The sequence below is a fragment of the Miscanthus floridulus genome, chromosome 6 (assembly GCF_019320115.1).
Source record: "Miscanthus floridulus cultivar M001 chromosome 6, ASM1932011v1, whole genome shotgun sequence".
Taxonomy (NCBI): domain Eukaryota; kingdom Viridiplantae; phylum Streptophyta; class Magnoliopsida; order Poales; family Poaceae; genus Miscanthus; species Miscanthus floridulus.
This window is the reverse complement of record NC_089585.1, coordinates 78,444,341-78,460,017: the sequence shown is the minus strand read 5'-3', so window position 1 is coordinate 78,460,017 and position 15,677 is coordinate 78,444,341. Positions and strand designations below refer to the sequence as shown.

Genomic DNA, 15,677 nt, shown 5'->3' with positions numbered 1-15,677 from the left:
TTTAACAGTCGATTTGTGAGTTTAGGGATCAGGATAACACAACCAAACAAGTTCGAGGACCGACAATGCACTTTACTTCTTCTACTTTTTCTTTTGAAGCATGCCGCTGCAGCTATGGCTGCACATATATTGCTATACTAGCATGTAACCCCCGCGGGGAGCAGTACAAACCTTGTCCCAACAGATTAGGTGTAGTGCCAAAGGTGACATATATATATCAGGCATTTATGATTCAAATGTAACATTTAGTTTTGTATCATGTATCAACAGAGTGAATATAACAACATATTTTATACAGGAAGAATAGGACTACATAAGTAAGAAGCTTTGGTGTCCCCCCCCCCCCCCACCCCCCCCCCAAAAAAAGTAAGAAGCTTGGTGATTAGATGGACAGCTGCTGATGGTGGGAAGATGCTGATCTTGCATATGTGCTGAACCAAAAAGGCAGGAATCTGCTGTCTCTACACTTGAACCAATTGGTACCTGTGTAAAAGATCAAAAAGGAGGTTTGAAACTTGATAGTAAACGTAAAAGAGATTAACAACAGAGCATCTAACTGAGAAAATATTTGTTTCGGTGGGTGGGTAGGGGGCTTAATACCTGATGATAACAAAGTGGTGCAATACTACAGATATGGAAGGAACAGAAATAGGATTATATAAAGGCGGCTGGAAACCTAAACGTAAGGACCAACATATTTTATCAGACAGTAGGACTAAAATGGATTGAGAATATAACCGAGTAACTTGCTCTGAATAGTACCGTTGTTGTTAGGAAACTTAATAGCAATTATATCAGGAATTAGATAGACATGCCTAATTAATTTCAGCTGTCCAGAAGGTGGGAGTTTCATTTTTTATGCATAAGAACCTGAAGACAATATGAGCAATGATAGAAAAAGTTCGAATGCATGGCTACTTTGTTCCCTGTGTCAATAGAGTACATAAAGATTTAGGATTGTGGTATTAGAGAGGTATAAGATAAACTTTTTTAATCTGCGAAACCCATTAGTAGCTGCTAAATCAGGTTGTTTCAGTATAAAAGGAATGTGTTCTGCAGAAAAATAGGCAAACTAATTTAGAAGGAAATAATAGGGAGGAGGTGATGATGAATCTCAGAAAGTGTACGACTGAATGATGGAGAGGAATGCAATATTACATGCATGACGATAATTTTTAAGCACCTGGATTCATGTAATCAAAATGGCTTTATTTGTTTTATAAGGGAAAAAATGACATTAATTAAGCATTCCAAAATGCTCCTAAGCTCAAAGCGTGCAGTGTTACATAATTTGGCATTAGGTAGCCAGGTGCAAAATATGGCTGTATTGAACCGAGCTGGATCTGGTAAACAGGTAGTAATGGTTTCAGTCCTAAAATTATGTTTGAATGCAAAGGCAAGTTGCCTATGTTTTAGAACGCGTACATGAGAATCCCAATATGTGATCTCACAAAGAACAGTAACATTGGGTAATTAAAATGGGAAATTTTGTAACAAACAGGAAAACATAACTACATAAGTGCCTAAATCTGAGCGCACACACGAAAGCAAACTGAAATAATGTACCTTGGTGGCATAAAGAGGAAGCTGAGTCTACAACAGCACCATAAAAGAAGCCGTTCATTTTGCTAGCATCCTGAGGCCAACATAATCTGTGCAGATGAATAGACCTGCTGATTAGTTGAAGCATCAGTCCAAAACTATACCGGAAAAAAAAAAATCCAACTGCAGAATATTTACATGTCAGTACATAGGAAGGAAATGAGTCTCAAAAATATAAATAAGATGAATGAGTACAAAAATAAACCTTTGCCGTGGAGAGTCATATGATGCATGGCTAGATAAGATAAATCCTGTACAAAAACTGAGCATTTTCACTATCATTCAAGTGTGAATCAACCCGGACAGAAAGGTACTTGACTTTTTCTTCCATACTTGGCTTTGGTAGCCTATAAAAAAGGTGCATCAATGACATGGTACAACTGAATTTATTAAGGAAGATAGAATGATACACACCAGGTATCAGGATAAGCGTGAACCAAGGCAAAATCAATATCTTTGACAGCTGAGTTCTATATGCTGTCATTTGTTGTATCTAAGTCTGCAAATAAACTCCAGGTTTAATTATAAGGAATTAATGATTTCATATGGCCCATTTCTCTGCGAAGGGAGTCTTCAAATAGTATGCTACCTGGGAGCAGGTTCACCACAATATTTGATTCCACCGTAATAGTCTGTTCTGACTAATATTGGCTGCTAATAACAATAATGTAGCTTCGAGATCAAGTAATGGGATTTCGTTGGCGGAAATAGCGGAACGGCTAAAAGCTATGTCAACATGTTAGACTGGAGGGAATACAATCTTCCTAAATAGGCAATAATGAAGCGAAAAAGTGTTTTTTTATAGTGGATAGCATGAAGCAACAGTCTTCTTAAATATATCTTGTGGTCCAGTAAAACCTAGCTTACAAAATTTATGCAGACTGATAACGAAGCAAAATGTTAACATATTTTTTACCTGTACCAGACCTGGTGGTGAACCAAAGATGGAAAGAATGATAAGGTGCAGTACTGAAATAACGAAAACCGGCGCACACGTGATGTAGGAGACAATTATCTTTCTTGGGCTGTACTTTAGGACGCATAGCATTGTATTTCAGAATTTGAATCCTATACTGAATGCACCAGGGAAACAGCAATGCAGTGATGGTTGTTCATCCTATAAAGAAGGAAGAAGATATAGCCTGCATTATTTTAGTATTAGTAGTCCACTCCAAAATTACATACCCCAAGGTTTGACAGGTACCTGAGCAAAGGCTGGTAGGAGCAGCAGGATAAGGGAGTCTAAGGCAACCATGGACACGAACCTGCAAGGCAAACGAAACGGTGTATAATGCTTCAATCGCTAATTGATATGGAACCGTACGACTGAGAAGCAACAGAAATCTCATGTAGACAGGCGGGCAGGCAATATGAACCAATAGACACAGGGACTGTAGACTAACGCAATCTAAGCCACGCAATGAATTTGTACACACGATGAAGCAGAAGAAAAACCATTGAACCGTAGATTGATTTCCACTTTGTAGAGATGAACCTACACTGTAGCAGGAGAGGGGGAGATGAGTAAAAAACGTGGAATATGTACCTAGCACCGCGGATTTGAGGATCAAAGAGGCACTCAACCACGGGTTGAGGAGGAAGCTCCCAGACGCCTCCGCGTCGGGTAGCTGCGGAGGAATAGGAGGGAGAGGAAGGGAGCGACGGGCTCGCTCCGTCACCGGAGAGCGGTAGCAGCAGGCGACGCCGACGTAGATCGAAGTTTGTTCCGCCGAGGGAGAGCGGCGGCAGCAGGCGGCGCCGGCGTACGTAGAAGGTCAGTCCATGGAGGGAGAGCAGTAGCGGCAGGCGGCGCCGCCGGAGTAGCGCTGGGGTTTGTCGTCGCGGGGCGACGGTGCGGCGAGGGAGGCGGCCGTGCACGATGAATAGTAAACTGTGAGGCGAAAACGGCAGGTGAATAGTGCGCTGTCCCCAAGATTAGTGTGATTAGAGATTCAAAAATCAAATCAAATTCATCACATTCATTCATTCATTCAATTCAATTCATTCGTTCATTCCTTCACCAAGAATTAGAGATCTTTAAAAATAAAATAAAAATATGGTCTGCACAACATCCGACACTTTATCACAAGTGAACGCGCCCTATCTCATCACAGCTATAAGATGCAGCTGCCGCAGCAGGAATCACAAACAGGGTTCTTTCGTTTCGGCTGAAACGACCGTGGATTATTATTGTTGACTGGTTTGATGTGAGAGAAAAATACTGTTCTGGCTTATAATCCATGATCGTTTACGACCAAGCGAACAGGCTGAAGAACGGCCCGTTCGCTGTAGCTTTCAGCCGTTGTAACTGTCATTAAATACTTGTTGTAGCTGTAGTGGCTGCAGCGAACACCCCAACATTAAAACCGAGAGAAGTCGTCAACTTCTAAAGCAAACCTATTCTCTTGGCTGATAGGTCAGGCTGAAAAGTATTGTTGGCTGATTTATTCTAAGAGAAAAATATTATTTGTTCACTGAAAAAATACGGCTCATAAGACAAACGAAAAAAGTTGCACAACCAAATAGCCGCTAGAAATAATCGCGTATATAATATTCTAGGTAGGTTTGCCTATCATGCACTGAAATGATCAAGATGCCTAAGAAGGGGTGAATTGGACTAATTTTAAATTTCTTTGCAATAATTAAATCTTATGGTTAGCCCAATTAACCCCTTATGCCTAGAAAGTGTTCCTAATTATTCTACCATATAAAAGACTTGCAACCTAAGTTTCAATTCTACTCTAGCATGTTAATTCTATAAATATAAAGATATGAATTGAATTGCACAAAGTAAATGCTCAAAATAATTAGAGAGAAAGGACTGCGACGATGTTTTGCTGAGGTATCGGAGAGTCGCCACTCCCCAGTAGTCCTCGTTGGAGCACCCGCTCAAGGGTGTAGCTCCCCTTTGATCCGCGCAAGGATCAAGTGCTTTCTATAGGTTGATTCTTCGATACTCCGTCGCGGTGAATCACCCACAACCGCTTATAACTTGACTTGGGTCATCCACAAGCTCTCCGGATGATCATCAAGCTCCCAATTACCACCAAGCCTTCTAGGTGATAGTGATTACCAAGAGTAACAAGCACGAACTCTCACTTGACCACGACAAATCTAATGAGAAGGTGGATACACACTTTGCTACTCTTGATCTTCACTAATGAGGGCTCTCTTTTGAATTCTTAAATCTTAATCATCTCACTAGAACCTTGCTCTTTTTAGCACTCTCTAAGGTGTTTTTCGGTTGTTGGAATGAGCAAAAATACCGACACACATGAGCGGATGTTATATTTATAACACCGGCTGAAAAACGAACTATTATGTACCTCTGCGGGGTGACCGGACGCTAAGGTAATTGTCGGTGCGAGACCCACGGGATACCCCACAAGGAAAGGAGAAGATCTAGTCTAACTAGGATTCTTCCCATGTAATCTTAGTAGTAGTATTATTCTGTAATCCTACTAGGAAATCTCATTGTAAACCGATTAGGATTCTGACCTCCTGACTATATAAAGAAGGGCGGGGTTCCTAGAGATAGGACAACAGAACATAACACAACACTTGACAATCAATCCAACGTAAAAAGCTAACGTCGACTGGACGTATGGCTATTACTCGATCACAGTCGAGGGCCCGAACCAGAATAAATCGACTGTCTCTTGCATTAACCATCGAGTTCCGCATACACTGAAACCCAAACATACTGTCCCAGGTACTCCCGTGGCATGCTATTGGTGGTCAAACATCAACAGCTGGCGCAGCCAGGTAGGCACTTTCAGCGACTTTGCATCCGAGAGCTTGATGGACCTCGACAATATGATTTTCTCGACGGGATCAACCTTTATCTTTGGCTCATGTATCTGTGAGGCGGACGACAATGGCAAGCTCCAAAGCCATCTCCTCAAAGATTCGAATCACTACGAAGACCATTCTATTTCGATGACTACGACAGGTCAACTCACTGGAAGATTCGCGCAACTCGCGATGTCCAATTCGATCCAGATCTCGCGACTTTGCGCATCCGACTCAAACTCAGGTTCCACATCCGAAATGGAGTCTTATCCGAGTTCTTCTGAGAAACCGAGTTCTTTTCTGATGGGGCTTAAGAACACGGCCTTAGTCTATCAAGACTACAACTCGGGGTGCACAAGTCTTTTCAAGAAGTCGGGTCCTCTTCCGTTCGGACTCCACAACATGACAATATCTTATCAGACACGGACCGAAGGATCCATCGATCCGGTGCTTAGAATGTCACTGAAAGGAGCCTAGGAAGGTCTCGTGTTAACTATAACATCTCAAGACTGCATCATCCACTAGCTAGTTTCCTGTTCCTGAGGATAGCGGCACCCAACTAGTCGACAATGCGACAACAGCAATTCTACCCTACCAAGAAGGAGACTCGATCTGCGATCTTGAAGCCTCTACTAAAGTTATCAACTACTCCGACAGTGTGGAAACCGATGCCGATAGCGGAGCAATTCACGCACGAGAAGTATTCATGGTTCGTCGTCCTCGATCACCATTGGTCCCCCTAGAAGCGCCTGATGTCAGGTCATTAGATGAATCTGAGTCCAACATATCACCATTTACCTAAGGGCACGATGATGAGACCGAGAGTCAAAGGCAAGCCAGAGAGAGAAAGAACAAATTGAAACAAGGACGTCAACATCGTACTAAGCAGCGTAAGGAAGCTTGGATCAGATATGAGTCAGATCTAGTCGAGTACAATAGAAGAAAATCATAGCGAGAGGTCGAAGAAGGACGAGCGGTGAATACACCCTACGATAAGATTCGAGAAGCACTAGAAGAACTCAGGGCGACTTCACATCCCAATAAAAAACAAGAACTGCTCTGGGACTTTCTCCGATCAACAGTCCTAAGGACGCACGATGGAAGGACCCACTTAAGACTACCTAATAGGTCAACATCTCATGAGCAGGAAGATCAAAATTAAAGGAAGTCCGCTTTTGAGAGACTTGGACCAAGTGGAGGTCACAGCAGAGAAAGCAGAAGAAACCATAGTCAAAATGACCGAGTCGAACAACTAAGAAAAGCCAGAAGCAAAGCACCTACTTAGACAGCCACGCAAAACTACTCTCACCAAGACAACAATTGGCAAGAAGGAGGCACTAAATCAGAATACACAGAAGCCAGAACGCATGATAGATTCCCCTATTTTGCAAACAGACTTGCTTCAATACGACTGCCTCACAAGTTCAAGCCGTCCAACCACTCCAAGTATGATGGCAAGACGAACCAAGGCAGTGGCTTAGGATTTACTTGCAATCGATTGAATTAGCCAGAGGAGATAATGACATCAAGACCTTGTTCTTTCCCATGGCCCTAGAAACCATGCCCCTTTAATGGTTTGACAAATTGAGTCCAGGTTCAATCAGAAATTGTGAGGACTTGCAAAGAGCTTTATGTGAAAATTTCATCGGTATCATTACACACCCAATCACCCATGCAGAGTTAAAAGAACTCAAGCAGAAAGGAGATGAAAGTCTTAGAAATTACTATTGATAATTTGGTGAACTACGAGCTCAAGTACATGACATCACCCAACGAGAAGTAATCGAAGTTTTCTCTCACGGAATCATGGCTAGGTGGCAATTTCAAGACTTCTGCAAAGAAAACCCAAGAAACAATGAAGAATTCAGACGAACAGTGGAAAAGATGATTACTATAGAGGAAAAGACATGAGAAAGATTCCTGAATAGAAACAACCGAGATAACCCGGACAAGCAAAATCATCGAAACAATAGACATCAGGAAAGAAAACGTGGACCAAACAATACTGTAGCAGTGACTGACAAATCAAGGAAGTTTTCCAAGCCCAGAAAGTATGACAACATCGAAAACATGCGTTGCATCTTGTACCCCAAAGGAAATCACACCATCAAAGATTGCTACACCTTCAAAGATCGATACACAAGAAAAGATAGTAACAAGAATATCAAAGAAGGCAATCAGAAAAAAGAAGAAGACAACCATGAAGACAAATGATTCCAAAAATCTAGAGGGACAGTAGCAGTAATCTTTACCGAGGTTCCAGATTCTAGAAGCAAACATCAAGAAAAGCTAGCGTTATGAACCATCATAGTAGCAGAACCGGCTATATCAAGATATCTCAATTAGTCACAGTATCCAATCCAATTTTCAAGAGAAGACCAATGGACTAGCGTAGGAAACGCGGGTCATTACCCACTGGTTCTAGATCCAACTATTGCCGGTATGATTGTCACAAAAGTACTAATCGACGAGGGAGCCGGACTCAACATCATTTTTTAAAAACTCTAAGGAAGATGGGACTAAAACTCGCTGGGATGATTACACCAACAAGCACACCTTTTATGGCATAGTACCCGGTAAGGCAGCAATGCCACTTGGACAAATCACTCTACCGGTTACTTTTAGGACTCCCTTGAACTACCGTACAGAGTTCATTAAGTTTGAAGTTGCAGACTTCGATTCATCATATCACGCAATCCTCGAGCGCCTAGCACTAGCAAAATTTATGGCGATACCGCATTTATCCGTACCTATTGCTTAAGATGCTAGGGCCTAATGGTGTCCTTTCTCTTCAGAGTGATTTGAAGTGCGCTTTTAACTGCGATGTTCAGGCAATCCAAATTACAGCAAAAGCATAGGCCACCGATGGAAGAAAAGAAATAGCCACTATTACAGCAGAAATGAGCCTAGAAGAGCTAGTGATACCGGCTAAAAAACCTAGCATCCTAGCACCACCAAAAGAAGCCAACGTCAAGCAAATTGACCTAGGCACCGGTGATCCCTCCAAAACGGCAACCATCAGCGCACACCTCTCGGTAAAATAGGAACTCACGCTCACCAACTTTCTTCAGGACAACAAAGATATCTTTGCTTGGAAGCCGATTGACATTCCAGGTGTCCCAAGAGAGTTGGCTAAGCACAGAATTGATATTAATGAAGGCTCCAAGCCTATGAAGCAATGACTATGATGATTCTCACCCGACTAGAAGGCTGTAATTAAAAAAGAAATCACAAAGCTAATGGCAGTCGGATTCATCAGAAAAATCCTCCATCTAAATTGGCTAGCAAACCCAGTTCTAGTATAGAAAAAGAATACGGACGAGTGGTGTATGTGTGTCGACTACACTAATCTCAACAAACATTGCCCGAAAGATCCGTTTGGGCTACCACGCATTGATCAGATAGTTGATTCAACAGCAGGATCTGTCCTATTATCCTTCCTTGATTGCTATTCAGGATATCACCAGATCGCATTAAAGGAACAAGACTAGAGCAAGACATCTTTCATCACTCCATTCGGTGCCTACTGCTATAAAACCATGTCATTTGGACCCAAGAATGCTGGTGCCACTTACCAAAGAGCTATCCAAACGTGCCTTGGTGATCAGATCAGTGAAAACATAGAGGCATACGTGGATGACGTAGTAGTAAAGACAAAGAACCCGGATACACTAATTGAAGACTTAAAGCAAACCTTTGAAAACCTAAAAAGATGGAGGCGGAAATTAAACCCAAACAAGTGTGTATTCGGAGTTCCTTTAGGACAACTACTCGGATTCTTGGTCAGTCATCGCGGAATCAAAGCAAGCGCCAAGCAAATTCGAGCCATAATAGAGATGGGCCCTCCTCGAAGTGTCAAAGATGTGTAGAAGCTAACAGGCTACATGGTGGCCCTAAATCGTTTCATATCAAGACTCGGCAAAAAGGGTTACCTTTCTTTAAAATGCTAAAGAAGACAGACAAGTTCGAGTGGACAGAAGAAGCCAATGAAGCTTTCAAGAAGCTCAAGGCATACCTCACTTCCTCGCCTGTTCTCACACCTCCAAAGAAATATGAAGACATGATACTGTACATTGTGGCAACTTCTACTGTGATCAGCACACCGATTGTCATAGAAAGAGAAAAAGAAGGGCGTGTATATAAAGTACAACGTCCCGTATACTACATCAGCGAAGTACTGTCAGAATCAAAAATCCGGTACCCGCATGTGCAAAAACTACTCTACGCCCTCCTGATCACTTCACGCAAGCTTCACCACTATTTTGAAAGCCACAAGATTACCGTGGTGACAGATTTCCCACTCAGAGACATCCTACACAACAGAGACACAACAGAGCGCATATCTAAGTGGGCAGTTGAACTTGGTGCTCTCAATATCAATTTCACCCCATGAAAGGCAACTAAATCTCACCCCCTAGCTGACTTTGTTGCCAAGTGGACAAAAATTCAACAACCTATGTCAAATACCATCATTGATCGTTGGAAGATGTACTTTGATGGATCACTCAAGCTAGGCGGAGCCAGTGTAGGCGTTCTCCTCATTTCTCTAGATAGAAAACAACTCAAGTACATCCTTCAGATATTATGGCAAGCTACAAACAATGAAGCAAAATACGAAGCCCTCATCCACGGGCTACGAGTGGTAATTACCCTTGGAATCAAGCGTTTACTCATATACGGCGATTCAGCAGTAGTCATCAATCAAGTCAATAAAGATTGAGACTGCACCAAAGAAAACATGGGCGCTTACTGTGCTGAAATATGAAAGCTCAAAAAATATTTTCAAGGATTAGAAATTCTACATGTCCTGCATGATTCTAATATTGCGGTAGACATCCTCGCCAAGCTTGGATCAGACAGGGCGAAGGTCCCACCCGGTGTATTCATAGAGGAGTTATCAGCTCCCTCTATCAAACAACCCGGTGAGATAACCCCTAAAATCTCAGCTAAAGGTACCTTGATTTTAGTAATCACCACTTTATGAACCTAGGTTTTTATTGATTACATCAAAGAGAATAAGTTGTCAGTGGAAAAAGAGGAAGCTACCTGAGTTGTTCATAGAAGCAAGAACTACGTTCTAGTGGGAGACAAACTCTACAAAAGAGCCGCATCATCAGGAGTACTCCTAAAATATGTCTCATTTGAAGAGGGCAAAGAGATCCTAGACAAAATACACTCAGGTTGCTATGGAAATCATGCCGCTTCAAGAACACTAGTCGGTAAAGCATTCCGCACCGGATTCTACTGGCCAACCACTTTGAAAAATGCAGAAGAACTTGTCAGAAGATGCAAAGGTTGTCAAATGTTTGCAAGACAAGCTCATGTGCCAGCTCACAATCTCATCTGCATCCCACCCGCTTGGCCTTTCTGCTGCTGGGGGCTGGATCAAGTAGGACCTCTCAAGAAAGCAAAAGGCAGTGTCGAGTACATCTTCATAGCAATTGACAAGTTCACCAAGTGGATTGAATACAAACCACTCACAAAATACAGCATAGCCAAAGCAGTCAAGTTCATCCAAGACATTATGCACCGCTTTGGCATGCCCAATTGAATCATCATAGATTTAGGTTTTCCCTTCATAGCCACAGAATTCCAAAATTGGGCATAGGACTGTGGCTTCAGCATAGATTACGCATTAGTCGCACATCCAGAGGCCAACAGATAGGTAGAAAGGGCTAATAGACTCATACTAGCTGGATTAAAACCAAGATTGTATGAAGAACTAGTGGACTATAGATCAAAATGGATTAAAGAATTACCCAAGGTCGTATGGGGGCTATAGACTCAAATAAGCAGAGCAACCGGATACTCACCTTTCTTCCTAGTTTATAGATCAAAAGCTGTACTACCTACTAACTTGATCTAGACGTCACCACGGATAGAACAATATGACAAATGAGAAGCAGAACACACCCAAAGATTAGAGCTCGATAGTACAGAAGAAGTCAGAGTAAACGCTACCCTTCAATCAGCAAGATACCTACAAGGATTAAGACACCACTTCAATAAGAATACCTAGCCTCGATCATTACAAGTCGGAGACCTAGTACTAAGAAGAATACAAAAAACTAACGGACGCCATAAACTACTTAGTCCATGGGAAGGTCCTTTTATCATCACAAAAGTCACCGGACCAGGCACATACAAGTTGATAACTGAAGACGGAAAAGAAGTCAACAATACATGGCACATCAGCCAGCTAAGAAGATTCTATGCATGAAAACAACTCAAGGAAGAATATATATACAAGCCACAAGAGATCAATGTTCATGATCAATAAAGATGGTGCTCCTCGACAACATATGTACTATTATGACTTATCAATGTTCATGATCAATAAAGATGGTTCTTTCTCGACAACATATGTCTTATTATGGCTTTCCCAGAGTTGTTTCCAATGAGCATACCGGTCGAGAGCAAAAGAGATGAAAAGATGCTTGAGCCCGCCAATGAGGGTAGCTAATATGCTAACACCTAAACCAAAAAGCAAAATGGCTAAAAATACACCTGAGCATATCGGCCGAGAGCAAAAGAGCTGAAAAGATGCTTGAGCCCACCGATGAGGGTAGCTAATAAGCTAACACCCGAACCAAAAAGCAAAATGGCTGAAAATACGCCTGAGCATACCGGCCAAGAGCAAAAGAGCTGAAAAGATGCTTGAGTCCGCCGGCGAGGGTAGCTAATAAGCTAACACCCGAACCAAAAAGCAAAATAGCTAAAAATACGCCTGAGCATACCGGCCGAGAGCAAAAGAGCTAAAAAGATGCTTGAGCCCACCGATGAGGGTAGCTAATAAGCTAACACCCAAACCAAAAAGTAAAATGGCTGAAAATACGCCTGAGCATACCGACCAAGAGCAAAAGAGCTGAAAATACGCTTGAGCCCGCCGATGAGGGTAGCTAATAAGCTAACACCCGAACCAAAAAGCAAAACGACTAAAATTAAGCCTGAGCATAAATCAGAGCAATTTCAAGACAAGACCCTCCTACTCCTTGTTCCAAATAGCAAGAGGCTTGAGGCCACACTCATAAGATCCCAAGAAGTGCTACATGGTTTTGCTTAGGAAAGCACTCAGACGACGCTTGTACCTACTCAGCAGAACCTGAAGGAATAAGACAAAGCTTCCAGAACTCAACCATGAAGTGCTCGGGGGCTGATTGTTGATCCTAGGATGTTTTTGCAACCAGGCAAAGGACCAAATGATGACCACATCCCGAGTTAAGCCGAAGAGAAGAAGCTGAAGATACTTGAGATCGCCAGTCCTAAGTCTTTTTAGGACTAATAAGAACACAAAGTTTGTCAAGACAACGACCTATACCGAGTTGTTTACATGGCACAAACAAAAGCTAGAAAAGCACTCGATAGATCAAGAAAGTTTGTCAAGACAACGATCTACCTAAACCAGATTGTTTACAAGACAAAGAAATAAAGGCAAAGTTGCTTACAAGTCATAGACGAAAGCCAGACAAGCACTCATAAAATCAAGAAAGTCTATCAAAACAACAATCTACATATACTGAGTTGTTTACACGGCACAAACGAAAGCCAGAAAAAGCACTCGACAGATCAAGAAGACATCAACAAAAAATAAAGAATCTTCATTCAAAAAGAAGTTTAGTGTTCTATTACAGAAGCTAGAGTACAAAGGTCAATTACATCAAGCATTGTCATCAGGAGAAGAAATATCAATGTTAAGATTATCAACAATCCGCCTGGCTAAATCTTCGACCTCAGGCTCCACCTTCTCAACAGCATCTAGATATTCTTGACTCTCGGCTTCATCAGCAACCTTGGACAAAGGAAACTCCAAAGAAAGAACCCAGACCTGGGCAAGAACATTTCTAGTACATAGTTGGGCGCATCTCTTCATGAACTCCTGGAAATAGGTCGGCACTTGGGGAATAAACTAAGCCCAAGATTGACCATCCGCTAAAGTCCGGAGAAGACCGGCTACTGACCGAAAGGATTTCCACAAAGCATTCTAGTTCTCAGTAGCCGTCGCCAACTTGCCAGTCAAGGCTTTGATAGTTTTTTTGGCCTGCACAAGATCCCTATTAGCTCCACGCCTAATCAACTTAGCAAGCGCGAGTTCTTCTTCAGCTCGAGTAATTACCTCCTCAGCCTTATTGTGATTAGTACGAACAAGTGTCTTCATCTCCTCGATACTCTCTGAGAGCTTCTGCTTTTCAACTCAGAGAGCTAGACCAGGCAACAAAAAACAAGTCAGTAGAAAGGCAAATTTGAATACAAAAAAGAACTCGCAATACCAGTGCACTCTTTCTTCATGGCCTCCACATTTTTCAAGGCCTCCTAGGCAGCTGCATCCCTCAGCTTTTCTGCCTCAATCACCCAGGCATGAAGAGCCTTCTCCTCCTTCTGATGTGTCTGACGCTCGGTCTCCAACTCGGCCGAACAGAGGTCAAGCTTTGCCTTTAGGGTACTCACCTCAGAAGATGACTTTTTCTCGATTTCAGATGAGAAAAAGAAGCCGATATGATCATGAGAAAAAGACTAAGCAAAGAGAGAGAGAGAAAAACAAGATAGAAGGACAGAAGGAAAACGAACATCCAAAGAAAGAACTTCAGAAAAACTTACCTAGAGCTTTCCCCCCAAAGAAGTTGCAAGGGTCGACAAGTTTCCCTAGGCGGCGGTCAGTTCTGACAACCGATGAGTAGCATCAAATTGATGCAACACATCATCATCCAAACGCGGAGCACCGGTACTAAGAGAGGCAGAAGGAGAAGTCGGCATAGGCAAAGAAGGCAAAACCAGGGCTATATCCTGGGAAGCCCCGGCTACCTCCTCAGCTAGATCCACCCCCACGGCCATGGTCACCCCCGGAGTTAGCAGATCCAAAGCAGCATGATCAACAGGGGCCCCGTCTCTCTCACAGCCACCTCACCGACCGTACTTTCTGAGTTCTTTGACTCAATATGCAGGGGTGCACCAGAGGACTGACAAGAGGGTGACTGAGGAGCAAGAGAAGGCGAGAGTCTGCAAGATGATAAGAAAACTCAATGATAAGAATATGAGTCAAGAAAAAGAAAACAGAAGCAAAGAAGCATAACAAGGAATCACTCACTCAACTACCCTCTTCTTTAGAAAACCAACAGAGGACCTAAGAGGGGGAACTATAGCCGCAAAAATATCATCGCCACCCTATGATAGGAGCAGCGCGGCTGAACTGGAGCCCCAAAAGAACTCAAACCCAATGACCACTTACTACAAGAGAACAAGACCAAAGTCAAAACTAAAAGAAGGGTTCAACAACTGGAAAACAAGAAAACAACTCACCAACAAGTAACAAGAGCGGCATCATCATCCTCTTCTTCCTCACTCTCGACCAAGGCCACCATAGCACCAGCTGAAAAAGGACAAAAGTACTTAGCCAAAGATAAAAACAAATAACAAAAGGACAGAGTGTATTAATATGCTCACCTAAGAGCATGCTAGCTATAACTAGAGTACCTGGATGAGTACTCGACTGGCGAGACTTCTTGGCAGCAGATAGAGCAGAAGAAGAACTATCCGCTCGCCCTCTCTTTTCAAAAGTATGAGGAGCTCGAGGAACTGGACGAGGAACATACTCTACATATACACCAAGGTTTGCGGAAGAAACACTAGGAAATATTGTGGTGGTCTGAAACTTACTAGTCAAGGATGCCCCAGCAAGACTACCCCCATCCTCCACATTTGCAGGGAAATCATCAAGGGGAATCGGATCAGCAAAATTACGCCCCAATTCTTATAAAAGAGTAAAACAACAACACAAGGAAGATTAAGCAAAAAGTGGATACAACAAAAGACACTCAAAAGTACCCACATAAGAAAAGAACAACTCATAGTAGGGGGTGGGTTATTAGCACTGTACTCAAGGACAGCAAGCGGGACGATGCTTACTCCTTTGAGCATCTTCTGAAGACGCTCGAGCACCTCCTCATCAGTCAACTCAAAGGACCATATGAGAAGGGTCCTCTAGTTAAGCCTTACTGTTTCAGAGTACAAATCCTCTCAAGAAATGGCTTGATCGCCTGGACCTCAACCGTCGTCATAGGGTTCTTTTCCCATCGATCATTAACCAAGGGACCAGATCCAGAATGAACGGAAAGAGGAGAAATCAAATTGGCGACATAAAACCAGTCAACATGCTAATCCCTCATAGAATCAACTAGGTCATAGTCAAAGAATTTGCTCTTAAGACCCTGGTGAAACTGAATCCCATAGCCACCAAGAACATTGGTGTCATTGCGGCGGGGTTGTGGCTTTAGGCGAAAGAAGTAACG

At 42.6% G+C, this 15,677-nt stretch overlaps 1 long non-coding RNA gene across 7 annotated transcripts; it reads right to left on the bottom strand.

Annotated features, from left to right (window-relative positions):
• Positions 1 to 356: 356 nt before the first annotated feature.
• LOC136458423 (uncharacterized) lies at positions 357 to 3,519 on the bottom strand. Of its 7 annotated transcripts, none has more exons than XR_010759999.1 (6): positions 3,149 to 3,519; positions 2,807 to 2,867; positions 2,017 to 2,719; positions 1,808 to 1,949; positions 1,567 to 1,670; positions 357 to 483 (listed from the first exon to the last, which is right to left on the bottom strand). It is a non-coding gene; the product is annotated as an uncharacterized lncRNA (long non-coding RNA). The 7 variants fall into 7 exon arrangements; XR_010760000.1 differs by having other exon boundaries at positions 1,808 to 2,101; positions 2,192 to 2,719; XR_010760001.1 differs by having other exon boundaries at positions 2,519 to 2,719.
• Between the last annotated feature and the right edge of the window lie 12,158 nt (positions 3,520 to 15,677).